At 51.7% G+C, this 21,217-nt stretch overlaps 4 long non-coding RNA genes across 5 annotated transcripts; all 4 read right to left on the minus strand.

The window, feature by feature from the left end:
* Positions 1–72: 72 nt before the first annotated feature.
* LOC135311028 (uncharacterized) lies at positions 73–2,013 on the minus strand. The gene is made up of 5 exons (XR_010370939.1): positions 1,935–2,013; positions 1,748–1,840; positions 508–567; positions 241–286; positions 73–131 (listed from the first exon to the last, which is right to left on the minus strand). It is a non-coding gene; the product is annotated as an uncharacterized LOC135311028 (long non-coding RNA).
* A 214-nt stretch (positions 2,014–2,227) lies between these two features.
* Positions 2,228–3,201, minus strand: LOC135311029 (uncharacterized). The gene is made up of 3 exons (XR_010370940.1): positions 2,659–3,201; positions 2,392–2,437; positions 2,228–2,282 (listed from the first exon to the last, which is right to left on the minus strand). It is a non-coding gene; the product is annotated as an uncharacterized LOC135311029 (long non-coding RNA).
* A 1,049-nt stretch (positions 3,202–4,250) lies between these two features.
* Positions 4,251–5,123, minus strand: LOC135311031 (uncharacterized). The gene is made up of 4 exons (XR_010370942.1): positions 4,810–5,123; positions 4,543–4,588; positions 4,377–4,433; positions 4,251–4,291 (listed from the first exon to the last, which is right to left on the minus strand). It is a non-coding gene; the product is annotated as an uncharacterized LOC135311031 (long non-coding RNA).
* Positions 5,124–6,413: 1,290 nt separating this feature from the next.
* LOC135311027 (uncharacterized) lies at positions 6,414–8,204 on the minus strand. 2 transcript variants are annotated; one of them, XR_010370938.1, is made up of 5 exons: positions 8,175–8,204; positions 6,980–7,139; positions 6,690–6,758; positions 6,545–6,600; positions 6,414–6,459 (listed from the first exon to the last, which is right to left on the minus strand). It is a non-coding gene; the product is annotated as an uncharacterized LOC135311027 (long non-coding RNA). The 2 variants fall into 2 exon arrangements; XR_010370937.1 differs by lacking the exon at positions 8,175–8,204 and having other exon boundaries at positions 6,980–7,264.
* Positions 8,205–21,217: the final 13,013 nt, after the last annotated feature.

A 21,217-nucleotide genomic window follows, 5' to 3' on the forward strand; every position in this document is an offset into this window, starting at 1 on the left:
AACAGAAATGCTTCAACCCGCTTGCCGCACAACACCTTGGTACGGAACCACCGCCTTGACCACAATCGCCTCACCTTCTCAGACACCTCGTCGCCATGCGTCGTCTCCCCTCTGAAGGCTGATTGCGGCACCTGCAAAAATCCAAGCAGAAAGGCACCTGCTGAGAGGCTGCAGAACTGACAAGCTACCCACACCAATCCCCGTTTAAGACTCGCACCTTTTCCTCACCAGCTCACCTACCTGGACGCCATCAGTTCCAACTGCCATGTTCAAGCTCGACCACCACCTGCAAGACCCAAACAGGGGTTATTCATGACTCTAACTGCAAAGCCCCAAAGAGACACATCGCTACTTCAGCGCACCTAACATTGCCCACCCCGTGCAGTTCCCCTCCGGTGCCCGGATCCCGCTTGGCCCACCACATGCACCCTCAAATATTAATGCCATATTGCACTCACAGAGCCATCAGTCACCATTTCCTTCTACATACACCACGCACCAACTCACCTGCTTACAGCGCTATCCTCGGCCCTCCTCCATCGCCCTGCACGACTCCTCCCTCGGCATCTGCAAAAATATCAAACAAGTCCCCTCAATGAACAGCAATAGCTTAGCCATTCCACAGGCCTTGTTCCCAGGTAGCAAGCCCATCGAGAGCCCAGCTAGGCCTGCTCTGCCATCTAAGCACCGTAGACCAAGCATTACACCCGACCCACATCCAAGCCGGAACGCCCCTGAGATGCTCTCTGCTCCGCTGAAGCAGGAGCTCCCTCTCCCAGACAGCTACCGTCATCCCCTGGGAAGCCACAAAACACCATGGGAATTCTTCTTCTCACCCACTGACAACGGCTGCTCGATCTAAGAGGGCCACACATCATTTCCCCCAAAGAAGCAAAGCACTTTGACACATAAGCCATAGCCTCTCATCGTTCCTGTGCCACCTTGACCTGACTCGACACCCCCAGGCAGGGCGGCTCCAAGCCAAGACACCACAACCACAGGCGAACCCTACACAGAACGCCAACAACAACACGCCTCAAAAAACAAGCCAAGTTGGTCGGCGAGAGCGACGACGCACAGACAGAAAACCTCCATCCGGGAAGAGCACGCGCAGAACCCTAGCGTGCTCCTAGCGCCACGCCAGAAAACGACGAGACCTTCGTGGGCGGGGACAAGCGCTTCCTCTCAAAACTGACAAGATGGATGCACAAGCAGCCCGCCTTCAAGACCTCAGCCCCTGAAGATGCAAGGAAGAAGCGCCACTCCCTAAAAGCGACAGCTAGCGAGCAGAGCCGCTCATTCAGCCGGGAACGGCGCGGCACAAGACCACCGGCCAGAACCACCCGAGACGCCAAAACGATCCACGCTGGAAGCTTGCGACGCCAAAAGAGAAGCGCCCGATGGGCGCCGAGCCCACAACTAGGGCCTCGCCGGGCCCTACTAACGCTGCCGAGGCACCTGCCTCGATCCTACGGAAGAACGAACAACCGAGACCCGAGGAAGGTCAAAACACACCCAACACCAAACACACAGACGCACTACACAACAACATGCACAGCCTGGAACCGCCCTGCCCAGGGCACACGTTCCTGTCATATTTCAGAGGAACCCGCTCCATTCCCCTGCTCAAAGGGGACCGCTTCCTAGACAACCCTCTCCCCTACGCTCTCTTTAAAACCCCTTCCTGCCACAGCCAACCGTGCCCCCCTCGCTCCCCCAACCCCTTCCCCAGCACCGTTGCCTCAACTTAGCTTTCAAGGGGCCGAGAGTCTCCCTCTTCCCTTCCTTCTGAAGGACAAGCACACGTCACTCCTCCAGTCACCAGCTGCCTCTTCGTCATCTGAAAAACAAAAACTATCACAAGCCCCACACAACAGCCCTGTCAGTCAGCATCCCGTCGCTCTACAAAGACCTAGGCCGCTGCATCCGTCTACCTCAGATGCGCCCAGCTGCTCTGCTCACTTGCTCTGTGGCCGTGCCCAACTCACACTGTTGTCCTCCCTTGTGGCCCCTAGGGATACCAGGAGACCATGTTACCACTGCCCTTCCAAAGGAAGATCTCCCCAGCCCCACGCCCCTCCTCCCTGCAACCCAGCTCACCTCAAACGCGCATCCAGTCCCAAGGGCAGCCGCACACCATCTAAAAAACCAAACAGAAATGCTTCAACCCGCTTGCCGCACAACACCTTGGTACGGAACCGCCGCCCTGACCGCAATCGCCTCACCTTCTCGGACACCTCGTCGCCATGCGTCGTCTCCCCTCTGAAGGCTGATTGTGGCACCTGCAAAAATCCAAGCAGAAAGGCACCTGCTGAGAGGCTGCAGAACTGACAAGCTACCCACACCAATCCCCGTTTAAGACTCGCACCTTTTCCTCACCAGCTCACCTACCTGGACGCCATCAGATCCAACTGCCATGTTCAAGCTCGACCACCACCTGCAAGACCCAAACAGGGGTTATTCATGACTCTAACTGCAAAGCCCCAAAGAGACACATCGCTACTTCAGCGCACCTAACATTGCTCACCCCGTGCAGTTCCCCTCCGGTGCCCGGATCCCGCTTGGCCCACCACATGCACCCTCAAATATTAATGCCATATCGCACTCACAGAGCCATCAGTCACCATTTCCTTCTACATACACCACGCACCAACTCACCTGCTTACAGCGCTATCCTCGGCCCTCCTCCGTCGCCCTGCACGACTCCTCCCTCGGCATCTGCAAAAATATCAAACAAGTCCCCTCAATGAACAGCAATAGCTTAGCCATTCCACAGGCCTTGTTCCCAGGTAGCAAGCCCATCGAGAGCCCAGCTAGGCCTGCTCTGCCATCTAAACACCGTAAACCAAGCATTACGCCCGACCCACATCCAAGCCGGAATGCCCCTGAGATGCTCTCTGCTCCGCTGAAGCAGGAGCTCCCTCTCCCAGACAGCTACCGTCATCCCCTGGGAGGCCACAAAACACCATGGGAATTCTTCTTCTCACCCACTGACAACGGCCGCTCGATCTAAAAGGGCCACACATCTTTTCCCCCAAAGAAGCAAGGCACTTTGACACATGAGCGATGAGAGGCTGTGGCTTCTGTGCCGCCTCGCCCTGACTCTACACCCCCAGGCAGGGCGGCTCCAAGCCAAGACACCACAACCACAGGCGAACCCTACACAGAACGCCAACAACAACACGCCTCAAAAAACAAGCCAAGTTGGTCGGCGAGAGCGACGACGCACAGACAGAAAACCTCCATCCGGGAAGAGCACGCGCAGAACCCTAGCGTGCTCCTAGCGCCACGCCAGAAAACGACGAGACCTTCGTGGGCGGGGACAAGCGCTTCCTCTCAAAACTGACAAGATGGATGCACAAGCAGCCCGCCTTCAAGACCTCAGCCCCTGAAGATGCAAGGAAGAAGCGCCACTCCCTAAAAGCGACAGCTAGCGAGCAGAGCCGCTCATTCAGCCGGGAACGGCGCGGCACAAGACCACCGGCCAGAACCACCCGAGACGCCAAAACGATCCACGCTGGAAGCTTGCGACGCCAAAAGAGAAGCGCCCGATGGGCGCCGAGCCCACAACTAGGGCCTCGCTGGGCCCTACTAACGCTGCCGAGGCACCTGCCTCGATCCTACGGAAGAACGAACAACCGAGACCCGAGGAAGGTCAAAACACACCCAACACCAAACACACAGACGCACTACACAACAACATGCACAGCCTGGAACCGCCCTGCCCAGGGCACACGTTCCTGTCATATTTCAGAGGAACCCGCTCCATTCCCCTGCTCAAAGGGGACCGCTTCCTAGACAACCCTCTCCCCTACGCTCTCTTTAAAACCCCTTCCTGCCACAGCCAACCGTGCCCCCCTCGCTCCCCCAACCCCTTCCCCAGCACCGTTGCCTCAACTTAGCTTTCAAGGGGCCGAGAGTCTCCCTCTTCCCTTCCTTCTGAAGGACAAGCACACGTCACTCCTCCAGTCACCAGCTGCCTCTTCGTCATCTGAAAAACAAAAACTATCACAAGCCCCACACAACAGCCCTGTCAGTCAGCATCCCGTCGCTCTACAAAGACCTAGGCCGCTGCATCCGTCTACCTCAGATGCGCCCAGCTGCTCTGCTCACTTGCTCTGTGGCCGTGCCCAACTCACACTGTTGTCCTCCCTTGTGGCCCCTAGGGATACCAGGAGACCATGTTACCACTGCCCTTCCAAAGGAAGATCTCCCCAGCCCCACGCCCCTCCTCCCTGCAACCCAGCTCACCTCAAACGCGCATCCAGTCCCAAGGGCAGCCGCACACCATCTAAAAAACCAAACAGAAATGCTTCAACCCGCTTGCCGCACAACACCTTGGTACGGAACCGCCGCCCTGACCGCAATCGCCTCACCTTCTCGGACCTCTCGTCGCCATGCGTCGTCTCCCCTCTGAAGGCTGATTGCGGCACCTGCAAAAATCCAAGCAGAAAGGCACCTGCTGAGAGGCTGCAGAACTGACAAGCTACCCACACCAATCCCCGTTTAAGACTCGCACCTTTTCCTCACCAGCTCACCTACCTGGACGCCATCAGATCCAACTGCCATGTTCAAGCTCGACCACCACCTGCAAGACCCAAACAGGGGTTATTCATGACTCTAACTGCAAAGCCCCAAAGAGACACATCGCTACTTCAGCGCACCTAACATTGCCCACCCCGTGCAGTTCCCCTCCGGTGCCCGGATCCCGCTTGGCCCACCACATGCACCCTCAAATATTAATGCCATATTGCACTCACAGAGCCATCAGTCACCATTTCCTTCTACATACACCACGCACCAACTCACCTGCTTACAGCGCTATCCTCGGCCCTCCTCCATCGCCCTGCACGACTCCTCCCTCGGCATCTGCAAAAATATCAAACAAGTCCCCTCAATGAACAGCAATAGCTTAGCCATTCCACAGGCCTTGTTCCCAGGTAGCAAGCCCATCGAGAGCCCAGCTAGGCCTGCTCTGCCATCTAAACACCGTAAACCAAGCATTACGCCCGACCCACATCCAAGCCGGAATGCCCCTGAGATGCTCTCTGCTCCGCTGAAGCAGGAGCTCCCTCTCCCAGACAGCTACCGTCATCCCCTGGGAGGCCACAAAACACCATGGGAATTCTCCTTCTCACCCACTGACAACGGCCGCTCGATCTAAAAGGGCCACACATCATTTCCCCCAAAGAAGCAAGGCACTTTGACACATGAGCGATGAGAGGCTGTGGCTTCTGTGCCGCCTCGCCCTGACTCTACACCCCCAGGCAGGGCGGCTCCAAGCCAAGACACCACAACCACAGGCGAACCCTACACAGAACGCCAACAACAACACGCCTCAAAAAACAAGCCAAGTTGGTCGGCGAGACCGACGACGCACGGACAGAAAACCTCCATCCGGGAAGAGCACGCACAGAACCCTAGCGTGCTCCTAGCGCCACGCCAGAAAACGACGAGACCTTCGTGGGCGGGGACAAGTGCTTCCTCTCAAAACTGACAAGATGGATGCACAAGCAGCCCGCCTTCAAGACCTCAGCCCCTGAAGATGCAAGGAAGAAGCGCCACTCCCTAAAAGCGACAGCTAGCGAGCAGAGCCGCTCATTCAGCCGGGAACGGCGCGGCACAAGACCACCGGCCAGAACCACCCGAGACGCCAAAACGATCCACGCTGGAAGCTTGCGACGCCAAAAGAGAAGCGCCCGATGGGCGCCGAGCCCACAACTAGGGCCTCGCTGGGCCCTACTAACGCTGCCGAGGCACCTGCCTCGATCCTACGGAAGAACGAACAACCGAGACCCGAGGAAGGTCAAAACACACCCAACACCAAACACACAGACGCACTACACAACAACATGCACAGCCTGGAACCGCCCTGCCCAGGGCACACGTTCCTGTCATATTTCAGAGGAACCCGCTCCATTCCCCTGCTCAAAGGGGACCGCTTCCTAGACAACCCTCTCCCCTACGCTCTCTTTAAAACCCCTTCCTGCCACAGCCAACCGTGCCCCCCTCGCTCCCCCAACCCCTTCCCCAGCACCGTTGCCTCAACTTAGCTTTCAAGGGGCCGAGAGTCTCCCTCTTCCCTTCCTTCTGAAGGACAAGCACACGTCACTCCTCCAGTCACCAGCTGCCTCTTCGTCATCTGAAAAACAAAAACTATCACAAGCCCCACACAACAGCCCTGTCAGTCAGCATCCCATCGCTCTACAAAGACCTAGGCCGCTGCATCCGCCTACCTCAGATGCGCCCAGCTGCTCCGCTCACCCGGCTGCTCCGTGCCCATTCCGGACGAGGATGAACGCCACCCCCTGCAGCCCCTAGAGATACCACAGGATACACAAAGTTACCATCGCTCTGCCAAAAAAGGAAGAACGAACCACACCAGCCCCACGCCCCTCCCCTCTGCGACCCAGCTCACCTCAAACGCGCATCCAGGCCCAAAGGCAGCCGGCGCACAACCTGCAACGCCAAAGACAAACGCTTCAATTGGGTGGCCGTACGACACCTTGCTCTCAGACAACAGCCTGGCCTTCAAGCCCCTCACCTCTCGGACCTCTCGTCGCCATGCGGCGTCTCCCCTCCGAAGCCTGCGTGCGGCACCTGCAGGAACTCAAGCAAAAAAAGGACCCGCTCAGGTGCTGCGGGAGTCTCAGGATACCCGCACCAACCCCCCCATCTCAGACACGCACCTTTTCCTCGACAGCTCACCTGCCTGGCCTCCATCAGATACGGTCGCCATCTTGAGGCTCGCCCACCACCTGCAAGAGCCAAACGCATGTTGTTCACAACCACCTGCAACGCGACCCCTCAGGACGAATCGCTACGCTTCAGCCCACCCGTCACCGCTCGCCCTGTGCAATTCCCCTCCTGTGCCCGGATCCCGCTCGGCTCCTCGCACGCGCCCAAAGAAAAACACCATAATGGGCTCATAGAGCCAACAGCCGCATCTTCCCTCTAGATACATCGCACACCAACTCACCTGCTGACAGCGCCGTCCTCCATCACCCTGCACGACTCCTCCCTCGGCACCTGCCAAACCGATGTCAAACAAGTCACCTGCATGCACGGCGACAGCTGAAACACGACACAGGTCTCAATCGCATGCAGGAACACCCCTCGAGAGCCCAACTAGGGCGGCTCTTAAACATGAGCACAATACATCAAACATTAAGCCCAGCACACAGACAAGCCAGAACACCCTTGACATGCTACCTGCTCGGCTAAGACTCTAGCTCCCTCCCACAGACACCTACGGTTGTTCCCTGGGGGCCCACAAAACCCAACAGGAATTACTTCCCTCACCCACCGACAACAGCCAGTCGATCCGAGACGGCTGCAAAATTCCTTCCCCTCCTCCCCCACCCCCGCAAAGCCTGGGCGCATCCCTAGATGCCAGCACCACCCACCTCGCCCTGACTCTACATCCCCGGGCGGGGCGGCTCCAAGACAAACGCAGAACAACGCTACGCAGAACGCTACAAGCAACGGACCCCGAAGGATGAGAGGCAGCTCTCGGAGAGAACGACGACACCCAGACGGAACCCCCCGTCCGGCAAGACCGCCTGCGGGACCCCGACGGTGACGTCGGCAGGCCCTACGGCAACACCAGAGAACGCCAACAGCTTCGCGGACCGTGACAAGAGCTTCCTCTCACAACCGAGACGACAGACGCGCACGCAGCCCAGCTTCAAGACCTAACCGCCTAAGGACGCGAGGAAGAAATGCCAGTCCTCAAAAAACTCACAGCGACAGAGCGGCGCCGCTCACGCGGCCGGGAACGACGCCGCCCAAGACGACCGTCCGAGACGCCAAAACGATCCACGCCTGAAGCTTGCGACGCCAAAAGAGAAGCGCCCGATGGGCGCCGAGCCCACGACTAGGGCCTCGCCGGGCCCTAGTAACACTGCCGAGGCACCTGTCTGGCTCCTAAAGAACAAAGAGAACAACCGAGACCCGAGGAAGGTCGGAGACACCCAACACAAAACACACACGCTGCACAGTAACACACACAGCCTGGAGCCGCCCTGCCCGGCACACGCTCCCGTCACATTGAAGAGGAACCCGCTCCTTTTCCCTGCTCCCAAAGGGGACCGCTTCCCGGACAGCCCGCTCCGCTGCGCCATCTTTAAAACCCCTCCCTCCCGCAACCCCTTCCTCAGCACCGTTGCCTCAACTTAGCTTTCAAGGGGCCGAGAGTCTCGGTCCGCCCATCCTTCAGATACGGCTCACCCACCACCTGCAAGAGCCAAACGCATATTGCTCACAACCACCTGCAACGCGACCCCTCGGGACGAATCGCTACGCTTCAGCCCACCCATCACCGCTTACCGTAGCCTTCGCTGAGGTCTCATCACCACACTGTGTCTCTCCCACAAAGCCTACATGGAGCATGTGCAAGAACTTAAGGAAGAAGATACATGCTACGGTATTACCCACAACAGCAACCTACCCACGCCGAATCCCGTTCTCACACATCTTTTCTTTGACAGCTTGCCTGCCCAGCCTCTGTCAGTTCCAGCTGCCACTTTGAGGCTCACCCATCACCTGTAACACACAAGTAACACAGGTCACTTTTACCTTCGCTATCAACACAACACCTCAGAAAGAACCGCTACTTCAGCACACCAATCACCTCTCACCTTGATCCACTCCCCTCCCGTGTCCAGCTCACACTTGGCTCGTTCCTACCGCCTTCTAACCCCCCAAAACACACTGCAGACTCATTCAGCCATCAGTCACATCTTCCTTCTATATAGCACACACCGGCCTACCTTCTTACAGCATTTCCCCGGCTTTCCTCTGTCACCCTGAACAACTCCTCCACCGCCTCTGGAAAAAAAGGACATGGTGGAAGTCACCTGGATGCACAGCAATAGCTTAACCGATCCATAGGTTTTGCTCCCACGTAGGAATACCATGTAGAGCCCAACTACCACCTGCCGTTAAAAGACATACGGTAACTCAAGCATTACACCCTATACACGTACAAACCTGAAGACCGTTAGGATGTACTCTCAGCTAGCACTCTAGCTGCCAGCTACATTCATCCCCTTAACATCTACAAAATACTACTAATGTTACTGACCTTTCCCATTGCTTTTGGCTCTCGGCTCTGCACAAGGCTACGCAGGGTTTTACAGAAGTCTATGGATATTAACTATCCACTTGTATCGCTCTTCTTTTCCTAAAGAAACAGCATATATAAATTCCCATACGTAAAAGCATACGGAACACTCACCCTAACCCCTACCGCATCTTATCAATACCCTTAACAGTTAATGTCGACACCTTCCAGATTACACAAGAGAGTTAATGAAAATAATTTTAAGATTCAATAAAGTTGAGAATTCCAATAATAAAAAGAAACATACTTAAAACTAAAAAGAAAAAAATAACAGAACAGCATACTATCAAGCCATCTTACCACACCTGAACCTCCAATACAGTATTAGATAAGGAAAAACATATAAGTTTAGACACAAATGATCTTTCAAATTTAAATGCCACCAACCCTTATCGAGTTCTAAAAGCCTTACCTCCCACAAACATCTGCATTTCTTTAAATATCAAAACATACCTATCCAAAAGATTTAAACAGCTCAAAACTTACAATTAAGTGCACGAACACTAAAGCACCCACACTGGAGAAACCCAGGAGGAAAGTGAGCTCCCTCACCAGAGGCTGTGGCTCATATACCCCGGGCCCTGCCCACCACCCTTCCCACAATCACCTGGGAAAGGGGAGGGGTGAACCACCACAGGGTATAAAGGCAGCTGAAGGAACAGCAGGGAGTTTTCTCAAGTACTTTATGTTTACAGCATGGAAGAAAACTAAAAGAGTGGTTCTTACTGCAATTATACTACCGTTTGTTTTTCTTCACCTACGTGTATTGCAGCAGCAACGTAGCCAGGTAAGAAATTACATTTCATTTTCCTGGGATGCATACAGGGAAAAAACATGTCTTACTAATTTATAGAGAGGAACAGCTCCTGGATTATAACAACACTATTATGACCGTTAGTTGCATGTTTTACTTTTCTGTAAAACAGAAGAGTTATACAGTTATGGTTCACTTCTAGCAAAACCACACATACTATCTACATACTAGCAGAGCTATAGTCTAGCTATGACTGAATGGCAAAGTGAATTAAATCTCTGGTTCAAACAAAATTATTTTGTATAAATCACTGATAATTCAGAGTAATTTTGACACTCTCTGACTGATTTCCTTAAGAGATTGATAGCAGTCTCAAAGGACAAAAATTACGAAAGGGAAATACAGGAATGGTATCAAAAGTTATATGAAGAGTCCTAATGAGCATATAAGCAGCTAAATAAAGAATAAATGGGGAAGTGCAATAAAAACTCATTGAGACGTGTGTTGCTAAAAATAGATCCACGCTATTGATTCTCCGAGAACCTCGAGAGAAGATCAGAGCCACCCGTAGACATTTTTGGGGTACCAGATACCAAAGAGAAACATACAATAAGACAGAAAACAAATTAATTACTGCAGAGTACAAAGATGGCTTTAGGAAAGGTTCTGGCAGAACAAGAGGCGTTGTCACAGGGATAGAAATAGTTTCTAATGGACCAGAGAAACTAAAGCAGTGGTGAGAATGCAGGAAGCTCAAAAGGGAATTCACCAAACTAACAGATATTCTCGGGGGAGCCGGAACAGGGGGGCGGCAAAGAATTGAGAAAACAAAATGGGGATCGGGGTAACAGATACCGACTCAGGAATAGAGCTGGAGGGTAAAGAGGGGTGCAGAGTGCCCTTCTGAGCTAGAACAGAGTCCTGGGCTATAGGGGATGTCTCACGGGAACTCAGCAAACGGAGCAGAGGAGTGCCGAGGGAGCCCGAGACACCAAAGAACCCTTGGAGCGGGAGCCTGAGGGAAGTCTAGGAAAGGACCGTGACTAGGATAGAAGATGTCCTGAGGAAGGCAGAGAGACAGAAAAATATTTGGGGATGTGACAATTACATCCAGAGGGCATCTGAGCTCAGTAAACGCAACGTGAGAAAGCCAGGGAACAAATGGAGGCACAAACGGGAAGAAGAAAGGACAGAATGACTGCTGTGCGCAGCATATACAGACTCGGGAAATCTTCAGATGGTGAGAGGGGCGCAAGTGCCGCGGCAAAGCTAAAAGTGCGCAGAATGCGACCTCAAGGGGACCGATAGGTGTGGCGGCACCCTGAGGGGTCCCGGATGAGGCGCAGAGACAAAAGAATGCTCTGGGAAACGAGGATACGGTCTGGAGGGGTGTGACCAAATTACAGATCTCCTCAGGAGCCGGGGACCGGCTGGAGGTACCGTAGTCAGCAGACGGTATGCTAAGAGTGCTCCGAGGCACAAGCAAACCCGAAGACTGGGTTCAGAGATAACAAGGGAAGACCAAAGTCCACTACTGAGCTAAAACAGGGTTGTGGGACGCAAAGGGGCTCTCTGGACGCACGGCGACTGGGAGCGGAGGGGTCACGAAAGGCTCGCGGGGTAAGAGATTGAAAAGGAGAGTAAATGCTACCAAAATACTGTGGAGCACAGGGAAGGTCTCGGGAGGCATCCTAGATGGCATAGAAAAGAAAAAGATTGCTCTTTTTTGGGAACAGATGTCTCGGGAGAGGTGCGATTGTGACAACAATGTGCCGCTGGGGAACGTCTAAGACGGTGAGGTAAAAGGACGATGAGGTAAAAGAAGAAATTTAAAAAGCTGTGACACTAACAAAAGACAAGAAATGATTCAAGTGCTAATACAGCCAATGGATAACATGAGGCAGAAAGGTTAAAAACTGATAGTAAAGAAATAGGGAAAAACATAAATACCCAAGGGCAATTGAATTGGAGATGTAGAAAAAAAAAATTAAACACTGAGGGATGTTAAAAAAACAAAGAGAAAAATGAAAAGACAGAGACAGCAAACTGAAACGGGAGCGAAAAGAAAGTTAAAATGCAGCGGTACTAATGAAAGATAAGAAATAATTCTGAGAAACAGCAAAGGGAATAACAGTAGACAGAACACTTAGGAAGCAAGACATTAGGAATGGGAAGGGCAAAAATAAACAGGGACCGCAATCTAAAAGAGAAAGCAAATTTTTAAATCTGTGACACTAAGGGAAGAGAAGAAGTAATTTTAAAATAAGACAGCAAAGGGGGTTAAAATTGGCATAGAAAAGGTTTAAAAAGCAAGGGGGATTATGGAAATAAAGATAAAATTTAACCCATAGGGACAGCAAACAGAGATGGATAAAGAAAACTGGTAAAGTGATGGTGTTAAGGGAAGACATATACTTTAAAGAAAACAGAGCAAAATAAGCACAGGACACTGGCTAAAGGAAGAAATCTGAAAAATGACGGGGATTAGGGAAACCGAGAGCAAACTATTAATAATAGGGATGAAAAATAGAAAAATATTATAAAAGCAAAGGTACTGCTACTAAAGACAAGAAATAACTCTAAAACATAAAGACACCAGATAAAATTATACAAAATTTTAGAGGCAAATACAATTCAAGAAATGAGGCAAAAGATTTAAAAATAGCAAAGGTCAAGTAAAATGGAAATGTAGAAAGTGGAAAAAGCAAGGTCATTAGTGAAAGAGAAGAAATAATTTTTTAAAACTTCCAAAGGAATGAGAGTTAACTTACAAATAACATTTAAAAAGGAAGGGCTTATAGGGAAATAAAAGAAAAAAATTAAAACAGAGACGGTAACCTAGAAGAGAGGTAGAAAGAAAATGGAAAAAGCGAGGGCGCTAGAGAGAGACGAGAAATAATTTTGCAAAGACAGCAAAGGGAACGGAGGTTGCTGTAGAAAGAATGCTTAGCAAGCAGTGAGTATTAGGAAATAAAGACAATCTTATGAAATAGGGACAGCGACCCCAAAAAAGACATGAAAAGGAAATGTAAAAAGCGAGAGCGCTATGAAAAAGAAAAATAATTGAGAAGTAACACCAGCGAAAGAGACAAAAGGAGAAAACTTTAAAAGCCAAGGGATTAAGAGACAATAATAACTAAAAAATAGTAACAGAATTAAAACACAGACATAAAATTTAAAAAGTGATGGTGCTAAGGAAAATGCTGAAAATGAACAAGTGACCACAGCAAAGGTGATAATAGTACACAAAGAGAACACGATAAAAGCAAGGGTGGTTACGGTACCAATGGAAAAAAATTAAAAGGGATTGAATAAGGAGTTCCGCTATCTCAAAGGGGGAAAAGCATTCTTCCTTGGGAATTTGCAGGGCTCGGGGAGGCGGCTTTAAGGGAGACTTGAAGGGAAAGGGATATAGCCAGGCTCGCTAAAGAAGAGCCTAGGGGCGGCGTGCCGAGCTCGAGGGTGAAATCGATATCCCAGCTTGAGCGTGTCTATCCTGGTGCACGCAGCACGGATGCCGTAAGCCGGGAGATAGAAGCTGTTGTGCAGCGGGATAGCTTTGGTTTTCTTGCCGTCGCAGACATCGCAGAATCATAGAACATTCTGGGTCAGAAGGGACCCACGAGGATTAGAGTCCAACTCCTTTCCCTGCACAGGACAACCCAAAATTCACCCCACGCCTCCAATGGTGTTGCCCTAGTGCTGCTTGATTATTGTCAGGCTTGGCGTTGTGCCTGCTTCCCTGGGGAGCCTGTTCCATGTTCCGTGGCCCTCTGAGTGAAAAACCTTTTCCTAATACCCACCCTAAACCTCCCCTGGCCCATCCTCCTGCCGTTCCCTCAGGTCCTATTGTTGGTCACCGGAGAAAAATGATTGGCACCCCCTCCACCCCTTGTGAGGAAGCTGCAGAGGGAGATGAGGTCTCCCTGTCTCTAGGCTTAATAAACCAAGTGACTTTAGCTGCTCCTAGTACGGTTTCTCACCACATGTGGTGGGATGCCTCGTACGATTCGAGTGCTGTGACGGATGGCTCTAATCTCTTACGAAAGGTTAGGCAAGGAAGGAGATGTGGTGGGGTGGCTCTGTATGTTACGTACTGTTTTGGCTGTAGAGAGCTCAATGATTGGGAGGATGAGGTTGATGGCTTATGGGTAAGGATGAGGGGAAAGGCCAACGAGGCAGGTATCCAGCTGGGGGTCTGCTGTAGACCACCTGACTGTAATGAAGAAGTAGCTGAAGAATTCTACAGGCAGCTGGCAGAACTCTCCCAATTGCTACCCCTTATTTTCACAGGGCACTTGAACTTACCAGATGTCTGCTGGAAAGAAAACGCAGCAGAGGAAACTGTCTAGGAGGTTCGTGGAGCACGTGGAACGTAACTTCCTGATGCAGCTGGTAAATGAGCCTACTGGGGAGGTGCCTCGACTGACCTGCTCTTTAGAAACAGAAGAACTGGTGGGAGATGTGGGGGTTGGAAGCCATTTTGTGCCTAGCGACTGCACCCTGATGGAATTCCTGATGCCTGGCAAAATAAGGAAGGGGGGCTGGCAAAATCTATACCGTGGACTTGCGGAGGGCAGGCTTTGGACTCTTCGGGACGCTGGTTAAAAGGGTTCCTTGGGAGGAAGTCCTGAAGGGCTAAGGGGTCCTGGAAGGCTGGACGTTCAAGAAGGAAATCTGGAAGGTACAGAACCAGGTTGTCCCCGTGTGTAGTAAGACAAACGGGCAGGAAGATGACAGGCCTGGCTGAACAGAGAGCTTTTGTGGTGGCTCGGTGGGGGGTGAGGGGAAAGGAGAGTTTACTGCTTTTGAAGACTGGGTAGGCAAGTCAAGAACAGAACACAGAGCTTGTTATGCCAATCGGAGAGCAAACCAGGAAGGCAAAAGCCCAGCTAGAACTCAACTGGCCACTGTTGTTAGAGATGACAAAACATGCTTTTACACATATGCTAACAGCAGAAAGAGAGCCAAAGAGAATCTCCATCCTCTACTGGGGCCGGGGTGGGGAATGCTGCCACTGAGGAATAGACTGAGGTACTTGATGCCTTCTTGGCCTCAGTCTCTAGTAGACTGGCTGTTTATCACCAGGGTAGTAATGGGTCACCTTCAGTGCATTCACCAGGCATGTACAGGATGACCAGGGGATCAGGCCCAGACACCACAGGTTCTTGAAAGGCAGGTTCTGCCTGACCAACCCAGTCTCCTTCTATGACCAGGTGACCCACCCAGTGGATGAGGGAAGGGCCGTGGATGTTATCTACCTGTACTTCAGTAAAGCCTTTGACACTGTCTCCCACAGCATTTTGCTGGAGAAGCTGGTGGTTCCTAGCTTGGACAGGTGTACTCTTTGCTGAGTACAAAACTAGCTGGATGGCTGAGCCCCAAGAGTAGTGGTGAAAGAAGTTAAATCAAATTTGTGGCTGGTCATGAGCGCTGTTCCCCAGGGGTCAACTTTAGGACTAGTCTTGTTCCATGTCTTTATCAATGATCTGAATGAGGGGACAGTGTGCCTTCAGTAAGTTTGCAGATGATACCAAGTTGGCCGGGAGTGTTCATCTGTCTGAGGGTAGGAAGGCTCTGCAGAGGGATCTGGACAGGTCTCTTCCAACCTTAGGTCTATTAAAAAAATAAACAGTGACCTTGATAAAATATTTTAAAAGCAATGGGGTGCACGGACAACAAATAACCCTTAAAATTAGGGATTGGCAGCTTCGTAAAACTAAACCTAGAAAGAGAATTTTAAAAGCAATGGGGTAAGGGACAGACAGGAAAAAGTAAGAAATAAGGTCCGCAAACTAAATCAGTGAAGACAAACAAAACTGAAAAAGTGATTTAGTTGAGGACAGGCAGGAAGAAACAAACGTGGATGTGGAAATCAACGTAGACAGACAGCGCAAATGTAGAAATCAACGGGGTTCTGGCCACATGGGTAGAAGTGAAATATGAAGAGAGGGAGATGGATAGATGGCCACAGAGAAAGGACGTAGGAAGAGCAAACCGGGGCAGAGCAGAGGGAGTCACTTCAATGGAGATAGGTCGCTGGGTAGAGGCAGACCTGGAAATGCAATTTTTACAAGTAATAGGGAAGAAAGAAATAATAGCAGGTGTGGAGCCAGAAAAGGAGAGGTATAGGAAGGCCACATAGAAGGCGACGGGGTGCAGGGCAGTATTGGCAGAAGACCAAAAAGCTTTGGAGAACTGTGCAGCCCAAAAAGGAGACAGAGGCAGGGACAGGCAAGGAGGCAGACAGAGACTGGGAAAAGCATAGCGGGTGGAGTGAGCAAGCAACTCCCTGGTGCAGAGTTGCCAGCTGGGGCTAAACCACGGCACACGCTTGTCCTGGTTTGGCAGGGAGCGGACCGTCGGTCGCCTGGCTCCTGGAGCAGCAGGCTGCTGGGCAGAGGGGGAGGCCACCAAAGATAAGGAGCAGGGCACAGGACAGTAGGAAGAGAGAAGAGAAAAGTGGCATGCGGCTGGATGGGGCGGGGGGGACGTGTGTACGTGTAGTGAGAAAGCATGAGGCAGGGAACAGGACGGCCAGAGAAGGACAGGGAGCCTGACTGAGGTGGAGATAAAAGCAGCAGAGAGGGGAAGAGAGGGAGCAGAAAGAGGGAAGAGCAGGACAGAGACCAAGAAAGAACGATGAGGAGCAGGCTGGAAACACACAAAGAACCTGGGGCAGGCAGCACGACAGCGAGGGAGGAATGAAGACTAGGGGCAGAAAGCTGACAGAGCAAGATGGAGAAAGACAAGAAAAGCGACAAGAACAGGGCAGAGAGGGAAGAAAGAAGCCACAGGGACAGGGAGCCGAGACAGCCAACGACAGAGGGAAGGGGCCGGGGAGGGAAAACCACAAAACGAACGACGGGGCTACGTGGTACAGAGCATGAGCAGGGAGAGAATTAACAATTAGGGACAGGGAGCCAGAGGAAAAAGAAAATACACCAAAAGGGAGACGGAGAGCAACAGGAATCGCAATGCGTACAGAAAGAAGAGAGAAACAATTCTAAAATAGGGACATGGGGAAGCCAGAAAGGACAAAAGCTACAGGCTACAGGGCAGAGAGGGAAGAATTAACGAATAGACACAGAGAGCTGGGCAGGAAGAGACGGAGAAAGGCTAAAGATCACACGGCCACCAGGGAAGAGAGGGAGGAATTTAAAAAACAGGGGCAAGAAGCCAGAGAGAGGGAGGGAGAGGCACCAATAAAATGGGGACGGGCCACAGGGCAGCGAGGAGGGAACCGAGGAATAAGGAAAAGAGGCCAAAGAGAACACAATGTAGTATGGAAAAAAGGAACAGCGGCCTAGGGGGAAGGAGGAATTAAAGATCAGGCACTGGGAGGCAGACAGAGACAAACGAAGAAACAAGTGAAAACAAACCAACAGCAATGGGCTAGCAAGACAGAGAGGGAGGAAATTGGGCAATAAAACATAGCAGCAAGGAGCTGGACAGAGAGAGATGAGGACAAACAAACAGCACGGGTCTACGTGACAGAGAACGTGGAATTAGAACACAGAGAGGGAGCCTGTCAGAGGTGGAGATAAAAGCAGCAGAGAGGGGAAGAGAGGGAGCAGAAAGAGGGAAGAGCAGGACAGAGACCAAGAAAGAACGATGAGGAGCAGGCTGGAAACACACAAAGAACCTGGGGCAGGCAGCACGACAGCGAGGGAGGAATGAAGACTAGGGGCAGAAAGCTGACAGAGCAAGATGGAGAAAGACAAGAAAAGCGACAAGAACAGGGCAGAGAGGGAAGAAAGAAGCCACAGGGACAGGGAGCCGAGACAGCCAACGACAGAGGGAAGGGGCCGGGGAGGGAAAACCACAAAACGAACCATGGGCCTACGTGGTACAGAGCATGAGCAGGGAGGGAATTAACAATTAGGGACAGGGAGCCAGAGGAAAAAGAAAATACACCAAAAGGGAGATGGAGAGCAAAAGGAATCGCAATGCGTACAGAAAGAAAAGAGAACCAATTGTAAAATAGGGACATGGGGAAGCCAGAAAGGACAAAAGCTACAGGCTACAGGGCAGAGAGGGAAGAATTAACGAATAGACACAGAGAGCTGGGCAGGAAGAGACGGAGAAAGGCTAAAGATCACACAGCCACCAGGGAAGAGAGGGAGGAATTTAAAAAACAGGGGCAAGAAGCCAGAGAGAGGGAGGGAGAGGCACCAATAAAATGGGGACGGGCCACAGGGCAGCGAGGAGGGAACCGAGGAATAAGGAAAAGAGGCCAAAGAGAACACAATGTAGTATGGAAAAAAGGAACAGCGGCCTAGGGGGAAGGAGGAATTAAAGATCAGGCACTGGGAGGCAGACAGAGACAAACGAAGAAACAAGTGAAAACAAACCAACAGCAATGGGCTAGCAAGACAGAGAGGGAGGAAATAGGGCAATAAAACATAGCAGCAAGGAGCTGGACAGAGAGAGATGAGGACAAACAAACAGCACGGGTCTACGTGACAGAGAACGTGGAATTAGAACACAGAGAGGGAGCCTGTCAGAGGTGGAGATAAAAGCAGCAGAGAGGGGAAGAGAGGGAGCAGAAAGAGGGAAGAGCAGGACAGAGACCAAGAAAGAACGATGTGGAGCAGGCTGGAAACACACAAAGAACCTGGGGCAGGCAGCACGACAGCGAGGGAGGAATGAAGACTAGGGGCAGAAAGCTGACAGAGCAAGATGGAGAAAGACAAGAAAAGCGACAAGAACAGGGCAGAGAGGGAAGAAAGAAGCCACAGGGACAGGGAGCCGAGACAGCCAACGACAGAGGGAAGGGGCCGGGGAGGGAAAACCACAAAACGAACGACGGGGCTACGTGGTACAGAGCATGAGCAGGGAGAGAATTAACAATTAGGGACAGGGAGCCAGAGGAAAAAGAAAATACACCAAAAGGGAGACGGAGAGCAACAGGAATCGCAATGCGTACAGAAAGAAGAGAGAAACAATTGTAAAATAGGGACATGGGGAAGCCAGAAAGGACAAAAGCTACAGGCTACAGGGCAGAGAGGGAAGAATTAACGAATAGACACAGAGAGCTGGGCAGAAAGAGACGGAGAAAGGCTAAAGATCACACGGCCACCAGGGAAGAGAGGGAGGAATTTAAAAAACAGGGGCAAGAAGCCAGAGAGAGGGAGGGAGAGGCACCAATAAAATGGGGACGGGCCACAGGGCAGCGAGGAGGGAACCGAGGAATAAGGAAAAGAGGCCAAAGAGAACACAATGTAGTATGGAAAAAAGGAACAGCGGCCTAGGGGGAAGGAGGAATTAAAGATCAGGCACTGGGAGGCAGACAGAGACAAACGAAGAAACAAGTGAAAACAAACCAACAGCAATGGGCTAGCAAGACAGAGAGGGAGGAAATTGGGCAATAAAACATAGCAGCAAGGAGCTGGACAGAGAGAGATGAGGACAAACAAACAGCACGGGTCTACGTGACAGAGAACGTGGAATTAGAACACAGAGAGGGAGCCTGTCAGAGGTGGAGATAAAAGCAGCAGAGAGGGGAAGAGAGGGAGCAGAAAGAGGGAAGAGCAGGACAGAGACCAAGAAAGAACGATGAGGAGCAGGCTGGAAACACACAAAGAACCTGGGGCAGGCAGCACGACAGCGAGGGAGGAATGAAGACTAGGGGCAGAAAGCTGACAGAGCAAGATGGAGAAAGACAAGAAAAGCGACAAGAACAGGGCAGAGAGGGAAGAAAGAAGCCACAGGGACAGGGAGCCGAGACAGCCAACGACAGAGGGAAGGGGCCGGGGAGGGAAAACCACAAAACGAACCATGGGGCTACGTGGTACAGAGCATGAGCAGGGAGGGAATTAACAATTAGGGACAGGGAGCCAGAGGAAAAAGAAAATACACCAAAAGGGAGATGGAGAGCAAAAGGAATCGCAATGCGTACAGAAAGAAAAGAGAACCAATTCTAAAATAGGGACATGGGGAAGCCAGAAAGGACAAAAGCTACAGGCTACAGGGCAGAGAGGGAAGAATTAACGAATAGACACAGAGAGCTGGGCAGAAAGAGACGGAGAAAGGCTAAAGATCACACGGCCACCAGGGAAGAGAGGGAGGAATTTAAAAAACAGGGGCAAGAAGCCAGAGAGAGGGAGGGAGAGGCAACAATAAAATGGGGACGGGCCACAGGGCAGCGAGGAGGGAACCGAGGAATAAGGAAAAGAGGCCAAAGAGAACACAATGTAGTATGGAAAAAAGGAACAGCGGCCTAGGGGGAAGGAGGAATTAAAGATCAGGCACTGGGAGGCAGACAGAGACAAACGAAGAAACAAGTGAAAACAAACCAACAGCAATGGGCTAGCAAGACAGAGAGGGAGGAAATTGGGCAATAAATCATAGCAGCAAGGAGCTGGACAGAGAGAGATGAGGACAAACAAACAGCACGGGTCTACGTGACAGAGAACGTGGAATTAGAACACAGAGAGGGAGCCTGTCAGAGGTGGAGATAAAAGCAGCAGAGAGGGGAAGAGAGGGAGCAGAAAGAGGGAAGAGCAGGACAGAGACCAAGAAAGAACGATGAGGAGCAGGCTGGAAACACACAAAGAACCTGGGGCAGGCAGCACGACAGCGAGGGAGGAATGAAGACTAGGGGCAGAAAGCTGACAGAGCAAGATGGAGAAAGACAAGAAAAGCGACAAGAACAGGGCAGAGAGGGAAGAAAGAAGCCACAGGGACAGGGAGCCGAGACAGCCAACGACAGAGGGAAGGGGCCGGGGAGGGAAAACCACAAAACGAACCATGGGCCTACGTGGTACAGAGCATGAGCAGGGAGGGAATTAACAATTAGGGACAGGGAGCCAGAGGAAAAAGAAAATACACCAAAAGGGAGATGGAGAGCAAAAGGAATCGCAATGCGTACAGAAAGAAAAGAGAACCAATTCTAAAATAGGGACATGGGGAAGCCAGAAAGGACAAAAGCTACAGGCTACAGGGCAGAGAGGGAAGAATTAACGAATAGACACAGAGAGCTGGGCAGGAAGAGACGGAGAAAGGCTAAAGATCACACGGCCACCAGGGAAGAGAGGGAGGAATTTAAAAAACAGGGGCAAGAAGCCAGAGAGAGGGAGGGAGAGGCACCAATAAAATGGGGACGGGCCACAGGGCAGCGAGGAGGGAACCGAGGAATAAGGAAAAGAGGCCAAAGAGAACACAATGTAGTATGGAAAAAAGGAACAGCGGCCTAGGGGGAAGGAGGAATTAAAGATCAGGCACTGGGAGGCAGACAGAGACAAACGAAGAAACAAGTGAAAACAAACCAACAGCAATGGGCTAGCAAGACAGAGAGGGAGGAAATAGGGCAATAAATCATAGCAGCAAGGAGCTGG

Source organism: Phalacrocorax carbo, unplaced genomic scaffold (genome assembly GCF_963921805.1).
Source record: "Phalacrocorax carbo unplaced genomic scaffold, bPhaCar2.1 SCAFFOLD_57, whole genome shotgun sequence".
Taxonomy (NCBI): Eukaryota; Metazoa; Chordata; class Aves; order Suliformes; family Phalacrocoracidae; genus Phalacrocorax; species Phalacrocorax carbo.